General features: G+C 39.4%; 1 long non-coding RNA gene across 1 annotated transcript; it reads left to right on the forward strand.

Moving 5' to 3' along the window:
• Positions 1–6901: 6901 nt before the first annotated feature.
• Positions 6902–15448, forward strand: LOC143414575 (uncharacterized). The gene is made up of 2 exons (XR_013095210.1): positions 6902–6983; positions 13308–15448. It is a non-coding gene; the product is annotated as an uncharacterized LOC143414575 (long non-coding RNA).
• Positions 15449–17229: the final 1781 nt, after the last annotated feature.

Raw genomic sequence — 17229 nt, forward strand, 5'->3', positions numbered from 1 at the left:
ATATTTTAAAATAACTAAAATAAAATAACATACTAACCGAAAATGGGTTTAGCTGCACTTTGGAGAGTGTTTCCAGTATATGCTGGTATTTACATATAAAACTTGAATTCATGGAGGGTTAAACTGCAGCTCCTGGTACCGGGGGAGCTGGGGTCAAGACATATTGTGAAAATATATATTGTGTATTTTGATGTAGCCAAAAAATATTGCAATATTAGATTTTCCTCATATTGCCCAGCCCTACCATAGAGGCTAGAGGCTATTAAACAAGCTTTTCTCCACTTGTTAAAGCAATTTTAATCAAAATTATGACATCACCTTGTGAATTCTGTAAATCCTTGCATTGAAGTTTTCATGAAAGTGTACAAAACCACAAGCACTTTAACAAATATGGAATGCTTAACAAAGCTATGCTTCATTCCTTCATTTTGAAGTTCCAGGTTGTTTGAAAGAGTTTTTTCCCCTTTCAAAATCATGGATGTTAAATGTAATAAAAATAAATAAATCGGCAATTCAAAGTGCGTTATCCTGTATTCAGGCACTGTTTGAGGTAAGTGCAGTCTTTCCATAACTCCAGATAGCAACAAAAATTTCTGGCACAACTTCACCTTCTTTCTTAAATTGATTTAAGACTAATGGAATATGAAAATAAAACAAAGGACCTCAAAAGAGCCAAATTCCTAAGAGATGAGATTATGCAAAAAGGGATTCACACACCCATGGTCCAAAGATACTCAATTCAACTATGAATGCTGCCACGATCACTGAACCACACCAAACGCAACAGAAAGTTTGTTTTAAGAAAACACATCCAAGGCTTCCTTTAACTACCACAAATAAGAAAAGGTCACAGCACAAATTACCCAACCACTCCATATATCCTTTCTTGGACCAAACGGAGTTTCCCCACCTGGAACCACTGTCCAGAAGAGGCCCAAATCCAAATGCACACGGTGGGGAAAAATGAAAAGACTCACAGAACCGTCCATGGACCCGATCCCGATTCCTGGGAAGAAGTTAGCTGTTGTTAACTTGAGTAACACTGCTTTGACCCCTGCTCAGCTGTCAGTGCTTGAACTTGGTCTTTCTTTTGTACCAACTCCTTCTGTAGGTCAATTTGAACTCTTTTGAGATTTACATAATGTTTTTAGAAATGTTAGATGCAATTTTTTTTATGAACAATGAACCTTCCCACAATAATGTACACAAAAGTACCTTTTACATTAAAAGCAGCTTTTGTCCTAAGAACATAAACCACTTGATAGATACACACTGTAGACTCATAGAACTTGAAAAATATATTTAACAGAAAACCTTTACTTCACACAACTAACAGATGACTAACAACAAGCACTGACAGAACTTGAACAGAATAAATCCATTGTCATCATTGTCATCAAACCTGCCGACAAAGGAGGTGCCATAGTCATAATGGACAAAATTCAATATGAAAATTAAAATTTAAGACGTTTAACAAAGGCAGCACGGTGGTACAATGCTACTATTTTTACTCTAATACTTTCAACCTTAATATTTGACTCTATTTAGGATGGTTTCAATTCAACCCAATGTTTGTATAAAAAAACATTATTGCAGATTAATGTGATATTACTGTGGAGTAACAAGTCTTGGGAATGCAGTCAGTCAATTCACCACAACTCTTCATCTTACCTTATATATAATGGCATTTTTCATAGAGGGCAGCATGGTGGCATGGTGGTTAGCGCTGTTGCTGCACAGCGAGAAGGTCCTGCGTTCAATTCCACCATCAGGTGGTGGAATTGGAAACTCTTTCTGTGTGAGTTTGCATGTTCTCCCCGGGCTCTCCGGCTTCCTCCCACAGTCCAAAGACATGCAGTTAGTGGGGATAGGTTAATTGATCAATCCAAATTGCCCATAGGTGTGAATGTGTGTGCGAATGGTTATCTGTCTTTGTGTGTTAGCCCTGCAACAGACTGGCGACCTGTCCAGGGTGTACCCCGCCTCTCGCCCTATGACAGCTAGGCTCCTGCGACCCTGAAAAGGATAAGCGAGTGGATGGATGGACAATTAACAAATCAAACTTTCTATAAAAAAACTTAAATCTCACCCTACAAAAGAATACTTTAAAGAACTATAACTGTTACTTGAAGAGGGGAGATTTCTCTGAAGGAGAAAACATTTTTACTTAATGAACATCTCTTAAGGGCTTTCTTATACATATTACCCCATATTCATAAAAACCTAGAGGAACCACCTGGCAGACCTGTTGTTTCTGGAATTGGTAGTCTAACAGAGAATATCAATATCAAGCTTTGTAGACTTCCACATTAAGAACTTTTTACCATCCTTAAATTATTACATAAAATATGGCTCCCACTTTTTGCTTTTCCTCAAAGATCTCAAACCAGATATAATATTGTGTACCCTGGATATTAAATCCCTGTATACCAATATTACAGTTTTTGCCCGTTGCCTGAACACATTTTGCAAAACTTTGCTCATTGTGCCAAAACCCTAAACACAAGTAAACATGACACAACACTGGGAAATATACCATTCACATCTGCACCAAATTGAAACTCTACTCTCAAAACCTAAACTCTGCTATCAAAACCTAACATTCCTTTGTCAAAATGTAACTCTGTTGACAAAATGACACATACTTGCATCATATGCAAACACTTACAGAGCAGGAGGAACACACTAGTCTACTTTATATAAAGCACTGCAGTCTTTGATTTCCATTGTTCATTCAGAAGGCATATTTTCAGGAGACACATTTGCAAACAACCAAAAAAGCAAATAGACCTACTCAATATTGTACATTGCAGTACCATGAATTCAGATAAAGCAAAAAAAAACAAAAACAAAAAAAAAACATAATACAGTAATAGAAAAAACACTATACTGTAAACAAAAAATCATGACAATTGTGCATACGTGGGCTCATGGATCCCGCCGTCTGTTGGGGTCTGGCCACAGGACCTCATCAACATCGCAAGCAATGTCTTCTCCCGCTAGGCACTGGGGAAAATATCCTCTTCCATGTCAAAACCATCCATGGATTGCTGTCACCTGAATGTCGCCGCATTGCTCAGGTCGAATCCAGCTTCATCAATGAAAATGTATTCATGAGGCTGTGCAGCTCCATCCATGGCCAAGATTCTCTGAAAAAAAGGGGAACATATCACTGTACTACAGTGCTACACATACAGCACCCTCACCCCATCACACAGGTACCTGTGTAGCTCTCAGAATAGATCCATGTGGTACTGATATGGTACATATTCAGCTGCTACTGGACTTCACCAATACTCTATTGTAAATGTAAGGGACAGTTACACGTACCCGTACATATTCAGCTCGAAGTCCTTTGACCCTGTCACTGTTCCTCTCGAATGGGACTCTGTAGAGCTGCTTCATGGTGATGCTGTGTTTACCCAAGATGCGTCTGATGGTGGTGATGCTCACATGGTCTATGTTGCTGAACACTCGCCTGTCTGCAAGTATTTTCCGTCGTAGCTGGTGGAGACGGATGGCATTGTCTGCCCTCACTAGGTTCACAACAGCAAGTTCCTGCCGTTGTGTGAACAGGCGTTGGCGTCCTCCCCCAGAAGGTCTTCGAGTCATTCTAGAGAAATACAACCACATATTGTCATCGGTTTGCTTATTTTTCTTACAGTACTTCACTGTATATACTGTATCATCCACTGTACAACACTGTACTTCAATATAAGTAATCATGGTATGTTTCACAGAAACTACCACTTTGGCTGCAAAAGGAGCATTAGCACCCCGTACACTTGATATGGTAATGTGATATACTGTAGAACAGTGCTATAAAACCATCTGAGTAGAGCAGAAGGTATGGAGGTGCAGACATACCTGTTTTCTAGTCGGAATGTTCGTATTACAGATGCCACTGTGAAGCGGCTTAGATGTGGGTGGACTCTCTGCCCAGCTTCCCTCATAGTCAGGCCGTGGTTGATGACATGGTCCACCAAAGTTGCTCTTATATCATCAGAAATATGGGTCCGTGCATGGCCTCTTTGACCTCCTCCTCCTCTTCCTCTTGCTCTCCCTCCATCCATGCTTGCAAAGTTCTTGAAATGGCTAAACTGAGGGCTTTTTGTGGTTGGCTAATTGGTGTTCAGTTTTGCAAGTAAGTGCCTTCAGGTGTATATTTGAGTGGTTGCAATTACCCGATGTGTTTTGTATTTTGGATACATGTGTTTTCCAAATGGCACCCTGAAATTTCATTTTTGAACGAAGTGTCTTATGTATGAAATAGAGTGTAGTATGCAGGACCATGTGTGTTGCATAAAGGAGTAAGTGTGTTGCATAATTGCAACCAGAGTGCAAAGCAGCACTTTTGTTTAAGGTATGGGTACATGTGTTTGAGGTATGGTAACAAAAGCTTCAAGTTGTGTTACTTTAGTCTAAGCATGAGTTTATAGTGTTCAAGCAACGAGCAAAAACTGTAATCAGGAACAAAGCCTAGAGACCCTGGAACATTTCCTTGATACCAGGTCTACGAAATTACCATCTAGCTCTCTTCTAACTAAACTGGCTGCTTTTGTCCTACAGAGGAATTATTTCTTTTTCAACAACACACCATACCTTCAGATCTCTGGCACTGCAATGGGAACCCAAATGACCCCCATTTTTACTTGCCTTTTTGTTGGTCGCCTGGAAGAACAAATTCTATATAATCACTAAAATAACCCTTATTTACCATTTATTATGTCTTGGAAACGGTATATAGATGATGTGTTTTTACTCTGGAAAGGACAAGTCTCTATATTACTAGTTTGTAGAATTCCTAAATGGACATTTTGTAGGCTTACGTTTCACCCTCAATTACAACACTGAAGAAATGAACTTTCTGGACATAAAAGTAACAGAAAAAGACAAATCTCTGTCCACCTCCTTGTATTCTAAACCCACTGATCGGAATACATTACTTCATGCTGCAAGTTTCCATCCGAGCCACCTCAAAAAAAGCCTACCTGTAAGCCAATTGAATAGAGTCAAACATATCTGTGAAACTTCTGAGAAATACAATGAGAGCAAAGAAGAGATGAACAAATTTAAAGAAAGAGATTACAAAGAGGACTGCTTAAAATCTGCTGAACAGAAGGTGAATTCAGTAACAGGTTTCTATTTAGAAACTAAGAAATCTCCAAAACTTAAACCTAACCTTGTCTTTTGTACAACCTTCACACCAAAAACCAGGAACATTAAAGAAATAATTTTAAAACATTGATATATCCTTCAAAATGACTCAAACTTATTGGGGACCTTTAAAGAGCCACCAATGATAACCTATAGGAGAGGAAAAAATATTAGAGATAGGCTTGTTAGAACTTCCCAGGAGCCTAATACCCCAGACAAAGTCAGATTGGTGGGATTTGGGGCGTTAAAACTCTTGCCATGTTCCAAGTATAGCTTTATTAGTTTGTCCAATAACATTTTAGCCTCTGAAAATGAGGAACTATATATAATAAATGGTGTAATTTCTAGACAGTTATATATTTTTTGTGGTATTTTGTCCCTTGAATTAGAGATGAAATCTGCACGTCAATCACATCTTGATTATTTTATTTAAAATTAATTTAAAATTTACTGTGATGATGTTCATTGGCAAAATAACAAAATTTTTTATATTGTCCATATACTTCTGGATCCAACTGTAATACCCAAATATTGCTCTGCCATCAGACTTTTCTTTTTTTTGCTGTTGTGTATTGATTATTGTCCTTCTGCATAACTCAAGAGCGTCAGGGGACAAACCATCTTCAGTTACTGAGATGGTTTACTGTTGAAGACTGAGAAACCACCAAGCCAGATTTAGGGCACATCGATTATAAAACTATATTCTTGGGCAATGGTACACCACTGAATGCCCCTTTTAAGTACATAACTGCACACAGGAAGCTCAGATTATTTCGTTTGTTCCTCTGAAAACTGGAACACATGAAATCTCATAGCATAGTGTTTGTTGATGCAATGCCACACAATAAACAGCAGGGGGCAACAGAATACTGGCCCTGATTTTAGCCTCCTGCTTCATGGAAGGTGGAGGCAGTGCCCACTCATTGGTGATTAAGGTTCTAGTGATGAGTCACAAGGAGAGGGTGGGAGATAGGATGAGACACAGAGATAAAGAGAAATTGGAGAGCAGAGTTAGGAAGGTGGGCTGGGGAGGCCTGCTTACATTACTTCCAGGTGTCCCCTCACATTGCCAGGAGGCTGACATATTTCTGTCGTCTGACCATGAATCTGCCTACTCTGTGCTCTTCTGCCAGGGTCCCACTTATCCATTTATCTGCAGCACATGTTCATTCAGAACAGGCACAGTCTCAAATCTTAATCTCCATTCAGGTCAAAGGTCAAATCAACAAACATCCTGCAATGAATATTATGTGGCAATTTAATAGTCTTTGCCTCAATCAAAACACAAATTCTCCGGCTTTATTTTTCTATATTTGGGGTAACAGAATTAGACATTTAGGCACCTGCTTGGTACTATTCAAATTCATCCAGGACTTCTTTTGCAATTATTTTAGATGAAGTTTCATTTTTTCAACCTATTTAACATATTTCACAGCATGCTTCCCCTTTGAGTTTCATGTCACATTTCCGGTTCTATTCTTCTTTTAGCCCTACAACAAACATCTGTGGATGTTGTTTTTCTTCTTGTTATCTCACACGTTTTATTTGTGCGGTTGACTTAGCTCAAGCATAACCACACGCAGTACCAACAGCAGCTGTGAGTTAGTGTCTATGAGCCAGCTAAGCTGCATGGGGGTGGCTGACTAAGTCTTCTTACCATGCAGAAACTTTGCCTCCCTCCTCCCAGCCCACCCACATATGAAGTGTCACGTTGTGTTTTGTTCTCGTGGCTCAGGTGTCATCACAGAGGAGCAATCGTAAATGCACGTGTACAGTCTGTGGACACAGTGAATGGAGCTTTTTAAATTGAAACATAGAAGACAAAGGTAAATTACTACTTTCTGTTTTGTCTTTGTAAATGCTGCAGTTGTAAAAGATGTGCCTAGAGCTGTTTATCCTCATTTTATGAGATGAGAAACAGTTTCTTTGTGCCAGCAGTGACAGTTTATGTGTATGTACACAAGTATGAGTTATGCCACGTGCATAAAACAGCAATATATATTCCTCTTGTCTTTAGTTTATACCCTTTCAAATCATATCTGGTTTTGTCATCTTTGGCCAGTCTTTAAAAAGAAAGCATAAACAGCAGCTTTTTCTTGAAACCTGCAAATTTGTCCCCTTGCACCAATGGTGTAAATTTACATGCCTGAATGAACATGTGCATCATGCCCCTGAGGACTATCTGAGCAACCCCCATCTTCCATAAGTCGAAGCTTCTGACTCACAGTGAGAGCCCTCAGCAGAAGCTGTATTTCAATTCCCTGTTAGTTTTTTTTTCTTTTTTCATCCCACTGTATCAACTTACAAATGTTACAGCTTTGAGATAATAGAGTCATCTTCTTATGGCAACGGTGAGTCAGGGAAGTAAACCTGTCATATATTTAAAGGATGATGTGTTCAAAAAGGCAGACTATGACCTCAAGCTAGTGAGCACTGGAAGGTAAACAACTACCAGTGTGCACAAACATCCAGGATATCTCTAGAAGAGCATTTATTAGGCTCCTTAAAAGAAATCTGTCCTCATGTCACACAGCTTCAATGGTTTTCAACTTTAACTTTACTATTTATTATTTTATTATTGTAAGTGGTTATATATAAAATAACACATTTTCAACAATTAGTTTCTGAGGCTGGTAAATACACTTCTCTTTTGCAGTAATGATCTTTCTTTGCAAGGAGGGTCCCAATGAGAGCTCGTTTTGTCTTAATAATTGCTTTTTGTGTGCTTGAATAAGCTTTCAGAGTCCTTGGAAAGACAGAAGGAGCTTTCCAAACCAAGTCACTTCTTTGGATTTCTTAACTTATCCAGCTTAGGGTTGCAGGAGAGCCAGAGTCTACTCCAGCTGTCACAAGCCAATCCAAGGGTAGACTGGGCAGACTGTTACCTTCGGCCACAGGGCTAACACACAGGGAAATAGACAACCACTCTTACATCCTCACCTACAGCAGATTTAGAAAGAGCAGTATGAAGCGTGGAAGGACTCTCGGGAACCAAGAGAAAACCCATGCAAGCACAGGAAAAAGATACAAACTCCACACAGAAATGCCTCAGATGAGGTTTTAATGAAGAACCTTGTTTGTTTGCTGAACACTGCATCAACATGTTGCCCAAGGCCTCTGCAAGTCTATATTATAGTGATATTACTGACATGTTTTAACAATCTGGTGTTCAGCAGCTTGTACTTTCTTTAGAACATAGTACAAATAAATTGTGAAAGACTTTTACACAAGCTTATTATCAGGCACGGACATAGGCAATCCTAAGCCCCCTAAGGCCTCTAAAATATTGCAACTGTCTAGACGCAAATTTTTTCCCATCATGCCAAACAGCACTTTACTCAAACAACATTAAAAAAAATTACAGCTATCTTTGCAAAACTTTCAACGTTCTTTAAATTTTCCAGTTTGACTGATCTGGACTGATCTAATATTCGAAAGTGGTGATAGACCATAATTTGACTTTCGTGCAGAGTGGCTGTCGTCATAATATGGACTAAAAAAGTAGATGAAAACGCCTTATGTCTGGTTGCCAGCATTACTTCAGCACAATAAAACTAACGGATGTAACACAACGCAAGATCAATGGAATAGTGGGGCATCTTGAGACTAAAGCCAGAGTTGTCGAAGTCACAAAACGTTATATCTTTGTGTAACTAAGCATGGACACTAATATATTTCCTAATAATAACATGCACCTATTCAGGCAAAATGTAAACCTTTCTGCATTCTCCAGAACTCTAAACACATTTTCACATTTTCACTCACTAAAACATCCTGTCTACATTCATGGTACATAGCAGTAACCATGGTTGCCAGTAATCAGACACAACTGCAATATGGATATCACAGTACAACTCTAAATTCTTGTTGCTATTGATTCCAACAATCAAGTAATAATCTCAGAGGCACAGGGAAAAAGCCATCATATAAGAGGTTCCGAACAATGAGAGAAGGATAAGAAAGAACAGATTCAAGCTTAGTCTGTTTTTAGCTTTTAGTGCATGAAACTGGTTAACTGAATAACACTGATTATCTCTTCATCATGGCACCTGTTAGTGGTTTCAATATATTAGGGAACAAGTGAACATTTTGTCATCACAGTTGATGTGTTAGAAGCAGGAAAAATGGGCAAACATAAGGATTTGAGGGAATTTGACAAGGGCTAAATTGTGACGGCTAGACGGCTGGGTCAGAGCAGCTCTAAAACTACAGATCTTGTGGGGTAAACTTCAGTGGTCAGTATCTATCAAAAGTGGCACAAGCAAGGCAACATCACTAAACTAGCAGCAGGGTTATGAGCGGCAAAGCTAACTGATGCATGTGGGGAGTGAAGGCTGGCCCATGTGGTCCCATCCGATAGATGAGCTCAAAATTGCCCAAAAATGTTGTGCTGGTGTCAGAATATAAAAAGGTGTCAGAATATACAGTGCATCATAATTTGTTGTCTGTATGGGACTGCATAGACACAGTCAGGGTGCCAAACTGAGCCCTATCCATTGCCAAAAGAACCCACAATGTGCACATGTGGATGGTTGGGTGCATGTTCGTTGTTTACCTGGGGAACACCTAGATACACTATGGGAAGAAAGCAAGTCAGTGGAGGCAGTGTTATTGTTCTTTCTGTAGGGAAACTTTGGGCCCTGCCATCCATGTGGATGTTACTTTGACACATAGCACCTAACGTAAGCATTGTTGCGCACCACGTCCATCCTTTCATGGAAAAAGTATTCCATGATGGCTGTGGCCTCTTTCAGCCGGATAATACACCCTACCACAAATCAAAAATGGTTCAGGAATGGTTTAAGGAACACAACCATGAGCTTGACGTGTTTGACTAGGCCTCCCAACTCCTCAGATCTCAGTTCAAGTGAGCCTTACTTTGATCCATGGAGTCTTCACCTCTCAACTTAAAGGATCTGTTGTTACGGCCCCAGCAGGGCCTCTTCCTGAAGTTGCTTGTGTGGGCATGCCCTACCATCTGTCTTGCCTTAGGTGCCACCTTTTTCTTTTGTACAGCTGACTCCAATCAGCAATTAAAAGTATTTAAGGGCAGAGAAAGGTGACCTCTGGTGCCAGAGTGCCATGCAGCTAGTGAGCTGTGTGTTTGTAGCTAGTGAGCTGTGTGAGTGTTTGGTGGTTGCAGCTAGCAGCTAGTAGCTAGTAGCTAGTGAGCTGTATTTTGTGATTGTTTGCTCCTGCTTGGTGGAGAGGAGTGTGCTCGGTTACTAACCCTTTTCTGACTTACTTTTCAGTTTACTGACCGACGCTTGAGTTTTGTTTTGTCTCTTTAAATGGTGATCACGGCTTGTCCGTCTCTTTCAGTTGACCTTTAATAACTCTTTAATTTAACCATTTTGCTTCTCTGTCTCCTTTTCCCGACCCGGACACTTTTTGTTACTTTCCCTCATCGCCTGGACCCTTTTAGGGGAACGTAACACTAACCTCTTGGTACCAGATTTTACAACACACCTTCAGGGGTCTAGTGGAGTCCATGCCTTAATGTGTATATATTCCATTTTTTAATATTTCATGTGTATGATAAGAAAACGCGACCAGAATCAAACTCCTAAAAAGGGAACAAAATCCACCAATGAATATTTGACACCCATGAAGATGCTGTCCCCTAATGAAAAGTCCTTAATGTTTATTTCATCCTATGTTTTATGTTCTGTGTTTTGTTTCAAACTGTAGAAAATCTAAACAGAGAGAAAAAAAAATCTCTGAATGAGTTGACATAATACTAAAATGTGGAATAGAGTCTACAGTGCTCCGCTGATAATCTAAGACCTTGATTGTCTAATTTAACTAGTAAACAAATGATATTTATCATGGTTCTGAAAAGGAAGCAAAATTAATCTAAGAACATAATACATGCTTCAGATATGGGAGATGCTTGAGCAATCACTGGCAGAGAATGTCATGCTTGTTAGTGGAGCTCAAAAGGAGGATAGCTGTGACTGCTGTGGTCCAATCAAATCAAAATGACAGAGTGACCTTGGAAAGGCACAGGGAGGTTGTATTTTTAGCCAGTCATTCTTACAACCCCCCCGCTGCCTCTCAGCTGAGGGAGTAGAGAGGGGACTGCATCACATCACTCGTCTTTTTGACTAGTTGTTTTTCATGCTCTGTCAATAAAAGGCTGTTGTTTACACGCTGGGTGTCAGGAAGAGAGCTCGACTTGTATATTGAAATTAAGTCCCCAAGGTACTGTCTGTTACACACCACCAGGTGAAGAAGAAATAGTTCTGTTGCTTGCTAAGCAGGTAATGCTAGTTGTCTTTAAAACAACAGCAACAGGCAATCGTGAACATAGATGGCACTCTCATTCAAGTGAAACTGTTGAAATTAGTCCAATTTTATTTAGTTAGTTCACCAACCAATCATTCACCCATCAACACTTAACTCTTATCCAGAGCTCATTCACATGCTAAAAGGGTTAGTCCAGACATCTTTGCCCAGTAACTGTCATGGTCCTGGGTCTTTTGACCCAGCGTTTTAAGTTTGAGTTTATTTTGTTCATTAGGTTATCTAAGTTCATTTGGTTATTAGACTCCTTGTGTTTTCTTCCCCTGTATTTAAGCTTCCCCTCACCCTTCGTGTTTCATGCTGCGTGTCTTATGTTATCAAGTTTGTATTATTATGCCTAAGTGTTTCTAGTTATTATTTTCCCCTCGTGTTTCCAACCATGTTAAATCTCCCCTGCTCTTCATGCGTTTCATGTCTGTGTCTTACGTTGTCAAGTTCGGGTTGTCATGTCTATGTCTCATTATGTTTCCTGTTTTATTGTGAAGAGGTCTGGTGTTCTGTGTTCATCATGTTCAGTTTTACTCTCCCACTGTGACGTCATTATGTTCATGTGTACCAGCTGTTTCCTCATGTGTCTCCACTTCCCCTAATCACCTCCTGTGTATTTAAGTCCTCTGTTTTCAGTGTGTGATTGTCAGGTTGTCTGTTGTCCACGCCATGCTTCCTATGCCATGCTTCCAAGTTTCTTGTCTAGGTTTTTCTTATTGTTTGTTTAGATTTCCCAGTTTAGGTTTGTGTTAATTTTGCTTCAGTTTGCCTTGCCCTTTGTTTGTACCTTTTTTACCAGCCATATTAAACGGCTCGCTTTTTGTTAACATTCAAGTTTTGTTCCCTGTTCCTTGGAGTCTGCATTTTGGGTCCTTTTTCAATTCATACAGTCTGCCCTCGCCAGACTGTGACAGTAACTTTTTCCAGCTCCTCCAGAGGAGTCCCGATAAGCTTTTATCTGATTCCCAAACAATCTCAGCTAGCTATTTTCCATGCTGCAGGAATGTATCTACACTCCTGAATCAATACCTAATTGGTTTGATTATTATATATACAAACAAGTTTAATGTACACATTTTTACAGATATCAAGAGGATCATGAAGTAGGCTTGGTCAGTCAAACATCGTGTTTCAAATGTTGTATATATTAATTTTTATTCATATCCTTCCATAATGGTGGCATGGAGTGCATTGAAAATAATAAATAAAATTAATGCTGATAACAAAGACGTGTTCATGTTGTGACCTACTTTATATAAAAGAATTTGCTCAGTTAAATTTCAACTTTGAGTTTCTCTAAAATGTTTTGTTTTTTTTTTTGGGGGGGGGGGGTTGTTTATTTATTTATTAAAATAGACTTTGATATTACACACTCTGAATAGTGTCATATATGGCCTCAAGGAAGTAGGGTAGGGTAATTTCCCCAAAGACGCTGTAACTGATGCTACCCTGGGAGACGCAGCTCAATATGCTAAGAGCTTGTTATGTGGGCACATTTGATATGTAGGCAAGTTTGGTATCATTCTGCAATCTCCCTGCTAACCACAGCTCTAATCAAGAACAGCATATCTTTTTTGGGGTAAACATTTTTAGACAAACAAACTATTTTATGTTTATTTGTCCGTTTTTTTCTAAATAAGTTGCTACCCTCTTTTCTTTTTAAATAGAAACTCCTTCTACCCGATATAGTACTGTCCCCAGATAGATGTGTCACAATGTCACAATTTAGCTCAGCAGAAACTTTGCTTTCTGTGGTCTCACACTTTGGTAATGTTTGATTGATTTCATCACTTCAATTTTATTTACATAATGCCAACTCACAGTTCACAAAGACAATTTCAATGCACTTTTTATAGGAAGGTCAACCCCTGCAACATTCTTCAATATAAGCAGCAGAGACGGACAACTGCAACTGGCTGGTCATGAAGAGGAAGAGAAGATAGAAAAGAGGAGCAGAGAGAGACGAGGACACAACACCAACTAAGAGAATACATTTAATAAATGAGTTTAATGACTTGAAAGAGAGAAGAAAAAATGTGAGCGTAACATGGTCAGTACCCCAGCAGTCTGAGCCTAGAGGAACATAATTAAGGGATATGCAGGGTCACCTTTTCATTTACGACAGCTAGCCAAGGTAAAGCTATATCTTGCAGCTGGTGTCTTTGAACGTGTTATTCATCTGTTCATTACTTGCAGACTGGACAAGTGCAATTCTCTGTACTTTGATTTGGACCAGACCTCTCTTCATCGTCTCCAGTTGGTCCAAAATGCAGCTGCTCGCCTGCTAACTGCACTAAATGGAAGGAGCATATTACCAGTTTTTGGCCTCTCTACACTGGCTCCCTGTTCCGTACAGGATCCAATTTAAAATCTTCCCTTTTTTTTTTAAATCGCTTAACGGCCGAGGCCCTTCTTACCTGTCCAGGTCCAGATCAAAACTAACCTTGACTATTCCACAGACTAAACTTAAATCTCATGGTGACAGAGCCTTCTCTGTGGCAGGTCCCAGACTCTGGAAAATCCTTCCTCTTAATATTTGATCTGCACAAACGCTTAAACATTTTAAATTGTTACTAAAGACACATTTTTATGGTCTGGCTTTTAACACAAATTGATCAAAACATTTTGGTTTTAACAGCCTTAGTTGTTGTTTTTGCTGTTTTTATTGACTTATTTTATTTATTTATTTGTTTGTTTTTTTATATTTTACTTCATCATTGTTGTACATTTTATTTATTTTAGTGGCATTTTACATTGTTAAGCACTTTGTGCAACATGGACTGTTTGGAAATGTGCTATATAAATAAGCCTGACCTGCTGTAAGCCTAAATATGAGCTTGATCAAAAACAAAAGTGTTAAATTTAATCTTAAAGCAACTAACGTTTTTTGTCTTCTGAACCCAAACTGGTTCCACATGAATAAAGCATTACAGCTAAGGACTATACCTCCAATCTTTTTTAGAAACTCTAGGAACCATAAACGAAGTAAAGTTATGCTTCAGCAGGGGAAGTGTAAAGGCAGTCTATGGGCAGTCAAGGAATGCCCTCATGCTAGCCCCCACTGAATCAGTGCCCATTGCTGATAGAGGCAGTGTATCAAATATGTGGTACAACTGGTCTGTGGGGCACTCTCGCTTGTGCTGTTGTTGTTCCACCAACCAGCTTGGGGAGGAGCAAAGTTTATAACATACAAAGAGCTGAAGCGAAACCAAGTGGTGTTAAAAACATCTGTCCACTGCAGCCACTGTCAGTACTTTTCATATAGTATATCTATCTCTAACCAGATTCTTGCTCTGGATGGTATTACCTCGGCCTCCAGTAACACTGTGAGGAACCTTGGAGTCATTTTGACCAGGATTTGTCCTTCAATGCACATATTAAACAAATATGTAGGACTGCTTTCTTCCATTTGCGCAACATCTCTAAAATTAGAAATATCCTGCTCGCTCAAAGTGATGCTGAAAAACTAATTCATGCATTTATTACTTCCATGCTCGGCTACTGCAATTCATCCCTGAAAAGCCTTCAGTTAATCCAAAATGCTGCAGCAAGAGTACTGACGGGGATATTTCTCCTATATTGGCTTCCCTTCATTGGCTCCCTGTTAAATCCAGAAATGAATTCAAAATCCAGCTCCTCACATGTAAGGTCTAAATAATCATGTGTTAATAGACCTCTCTGCATTGAAGCATACTTGCTATAAATCTTTGACTCTCTTCCACAGCATGTCTTTTATCCTGTCTTCCTTCTCTCACCCCAACTGGTCGCTGCAGATGGCCCCGCCCCTCCCTGAGCCTGGTTCTGCCGGAGGTTTCTTCCTGTTAAAAGGGAGTTTTTCCTTCCCACTGTCACCAAAGTGCTTGCTCATATGGGGTCATATGATTGTTGGGTTTTTCTCTGTATGTATTATTGTAGGCTCTACCTTACAATATAAAGTGCCTTGAGGCAAATATTGTTGTTATTTAGCACTATATAAATAAAATTGAATTGAATTTATTATTATGTCATATGTTGTTTTGTTTTTTTAGCGTTTCTCCCTTTCTTAGACTATAAAATTGCCATCAGTAATGTAGGAGATTTGAATGTGTACCATAAACCAATGCATATAGATCAGCATTTAAGGTTTGACTCTTATTATCCACTCCAACACAAATTGGGTGTCAACACAGAACAAACACTAACCCCCCAGACATAGTCGCTAGGGAAACAGATGATTTGGTGATATGGGAATTTCAGAACAGCTGAGACTCATTTTGGCGAAATACTGTGTTTTCAAGGCTTTTGAACCTTAATATAAGTTCTGCCAAAGTGTGGTCCATACCAAGGATCAGGTCTGCCTGCATACACAGGATAATATAGCATATGAGGTTGAGTGCTAAGAAGATTGAATTATGCATCAAGGAAACCAAACAACTTCCGCCTAAGCAGATTGCACAAAACAGAAGAGCTACCTCGTCTGTCAGGACACTGCAGTCTATTTACACCCACAGGCCAGTGATGAGATGTCATATGTCTGTGTAGGTTCTCAGTCATCCAGATCCTGGTAGTCTAAGGAGCTTGGAAGGAATGCGACTGGAGTCTCTAAGACATTTCACCTCTCATCAAAGAAGTGCCTTCAGTTCTAAAACCAAATGGTGGCAAGTCCTAGGTATTTAAACCCTGGTTGGAGTTTGTAGTGTGTGAAAACCTGTCTCTGTCTGTATGGAAATTCATACACAAGCTGGCACATTTGTAATATCTTAAATTACACATAAGTTCAGCATTTATGCATATTCTTGCCCACTACATGTTAATTACCTTGTAGTCAGCTCTTAGTGTTGTGGTTCCAATTGATTTGGAAGCATTTTATTTGTTTTAAAATAAAATGCTGGGAAATAAAATGCTTTGTTTCCCCTGGCTGCACACTGTTTATTTTTTGGTTCAAACACATTTTCCACTTTTTGTACAGTCCCTCACATCCATTCCAATACTTTCAGCAATCTCCCGCCAGGAAGTTGCTTTGGAAAGTGTTAGATTTGTGTTCTCATGAGTAAATATATTGATTTATTTTATGTTGGGAGAGACATTTTTTCTGATTGTCGTTTTCTGATTATCATTTTATTTTGAAAGAGATTTTACTTTGGTGATTGTTTTTTCATTTCCTCTTCCTGTTCCGTGTGTGTGTTCAGTTGGCGCGAACTGCAGCAATGCTGTATCTCATTCCCTTCCTGTGTTGCTAACAATAAAAGAAACGGGCAAAGTAATCAACCAAGTGAGTGTATTATTAAGAGAACATGGCCGAAGAAGAAGAAAACTCTTCAAGCTCAACAGAAAGTATTTCTAATTTCTTATATTTTTTTTACGGATGTTCCTTAAACCGAGATGCAGATTATATACTATATATCTAACAGTATACACACACACACACACACACACACACACACACACACACACACACACACACACACACACACATCTGTTTGTTTCATATTTATCTCTTTGAGGGTGTGTTTGTTTGTTTTTTTTCTTGTGGGTGCAGCAGTTGGCGACCCATTGTGCTTTCTATATATATATATATATATATATATATATATATATATACAACACCCAGCACGCCCCTGCGGGCGGTTTATCCTTCAAGCTCGGGTCCTCTACCAGAGGCCTGGGAGCTTGAGGGTCCTGCGCAGTATCTTAGCTGTTCCCAGGACTGCGCTCTTCTGGACAGAGATCTCCGATGTTATTCCCGGGATCTGCTGGAGCCACTCGCCTAGCTTGGGAGTCACCGCACCTAGTGCTCCG

Source organism: Maylandia zebra, linkage group LG22, assembly GCF_041146795.1.
Source record: "Maylandia zebra isolate NMK-2024a linkage group LG22, Mzebra_GT3a, whole genome shotgun sequence".
Lineage (NCBI taxonomy): Eukaryota > Metazoa > Chordata > Actinopteri > Cichliformes > Cichlidae > Maylandia > Maylandia zebra.